The following is a 2,586-nucleotide window of genomic DNA, read 5'->3' as shown; positions in this document are numbered from 1 at the left end:
TATACACACACACATACATCATTATCATCATCATTTAACGTCTGCTTTCCATGCTGGCATGGGTTGGATGGTTTGACTGAGGACTGGTGAGGCAGTGGCTGCACCAGGCTCCAATCTGATCTGGCAGAGTTTCTACAGCTGGATGCCCTTCCTAACGCCAACCACTCCGAGAGTGTAGTGGGTGCTTTTACGTGCCACCAGCATGATGGCCAGTCAGGTGGTACTGGCAACGGCCACCCTCAAATGGTGTTTTTATATGCCACCTGCACAGGAGCCAGTCCAGCGGCACTGGCAATGACCTCATTCGATTGTTGTTTTTCACGTGCCACCAGCACTATGTGTGTATGTGTAAGAAATTATGGCATACACTTCATTAGCTATTTCTGCTATGCACACACAGTTAAATGCTTCTGTCATGGGCTTCTCATGCTCAAACTCCTGAATTCATTTCCTGCTTACATTTATGCTTTTTTTGTTAGTAATACTTTACTGTGTGTATTTATAAATGCAAATGCTTTCCCATACAAAATTGCACTTCATGTTTGAAGCTCTGATGAAGCTATCGGGTGATACAAAAGCTTTCAACTATGAGTGCATTGTACCTTATATATATATATATATATATATATATATATATATATATGTATATAATATAATATAATAAATGCGAAAACTAATTTCTGTGTGTCAGTGTGTCACACGTAGACCCTCTCTCTCACTATTCAATGACACTCCTACTATTCTTCATGATGGGGTGAGAGTTATAGTAGGCATAGAGACGATGAGGGCGGGGGTGAAGACAGACAGAGAAAGAGAAAGTGAGACAAAGAAATTTAAGGAGAGCTGATGGTGTTTTATTAAAAGTAGTAGTGTTGATGCTGGCAGTAGGAGTAATAATAAAAGAGAGAGAAAGAGGGAGATGATGCCCAACTTTGTTTAACAGAAATTCCAGTTGCCAACATACTGAACACTATCATATTTGTTTTATTTCTTGCTTTCTTTATTATATATATACACACATATATATAAAATATACTTTAATTGAAATAAAGTTTCCTCAAAATTAAACATATCTAATATAATAAATGTGAATGTCAGTGTGTCACACTTTTTCAACTTTAATAAATCCGTTCTACTGGAAGCACAAGGCCTCAAATTTTGGGGGAAGGGATTAAGTCGATTACATCAACCTCAGTACGTAACTGGCACAAACTTTATCGACCTCAAAAGAATGAAAGGCAAAATCGACCTCGGCAGAATTTGAACTCAAAACCTAATGCCTGACGAAATACCTCTAAGCATTTTGCCCAATGTGCTAATGATTCTGCCAGCTTGCCGCCTTAATAGAATATTATATAATAATATAATAAATGTGAATGTCAGTGTGTCACACTTTTTCAACTTAACTCCTAGAGGCCATAACCTAACATAACATACTCACTCCGTGAGTAAATTAAGAACATTCCGGGCCGAACAGGACCCACAATCCTGAAAGTTTGGATTTCTAAGTTTTCCTTACTGAGATTGTTTTCAGCAAGTTTTTTTACGTGACTTTTTGTGACAAATTTTTTTGTACGATAACAATTTTTGTAATAATAATAATAATCATCATCATTGTTTAACGTCCGCTTTCCATGCTAGCATGTGTTGGACAATTTGACTGAGGACTGGCGAACCAGATGGCTGCACCAGGCTCCAATTTGATCTGGTAGAGTTTCTACAGCTGGATGCCCTTCCTAACGCCAACCACTCCGAGAGTGTAGTGGGTGCTTTTATGTACCACTGGCACAAGGGCTATTCAGGCGGTACTGGCAACGGCCATGCTCAAAATGGTGTATTTTACGTGTCACCTGCACAGGAGCCAGTCCAGCGGCACTGGCACGACCTCGCTCGAATATTTTTTCACATGTCACTGGCACAAGTGCCACTAAGGCGACGCTGCCAACAATCACGCTCAAATGGTGCTATTTACGTGCCACTGGCATGGAAATCAGACAGCTGCTTTGGCAATGATCACGCTCGGACAGTGCTGTTAGTGCTCCACTGGTACAGGTGCCAGTCAACGAAAATCTAAAGGCTAACTCTGTGACTAAATTAAAAACATTCTGGGCCAAATCCCGACCTGCAATCCTGAAATTTTGGATTCGTTGGTTTTTATTACTGCAATTGTTTCCGTCGATTTATTTGACATGATTTTTTGTGATGAATATTATGATCATTATTGTGATATGACTCTGGAGGAAGCAATTGTAACAAATTCTTCAGAACAAGTCAGAGATCTGTTTGCAGATCTTCACATTCAGGGTCAGTTGCTTAAAAGCTATATATTAGCTTAAAAGCCGCTCGATAGGACAGCTTTTAAGCTAGTATACATATATATATATATATCATTCAACCATGGAAGTGGTCGAATATATTCTTAAGTCCACCATTTCGTCAATCGCAGCAGCTTCCAAGCTTCACCACTAATTCAGTTTTCAACTAAATTGCAAACTATTGTTTTAAAGAGGACACCTCCTCAGCTACACTTTGGCATAAATAGTTTGAGATTTGGTTCAGTAGAAAAATAGTCACATCAAAATATTT

This window comes from Octopus bimaculoides, chromosome 5 (genome assembly GCF_001194135.2).
Source record: "Octopus bimaculoides isolate UCB-OBI-ISO-001 chromosome 5, ASM119413v2, whole genome shotgun sequence".
Lineage (NCBI taxonomy): Eukaryota > Metazoa > Mollusca > Cephalopoda > Octopoda > Octopodidae > Octopus > Octopus bimaculoides.
Note: the sequence above shows the minus strand (reverse complement) of the source record.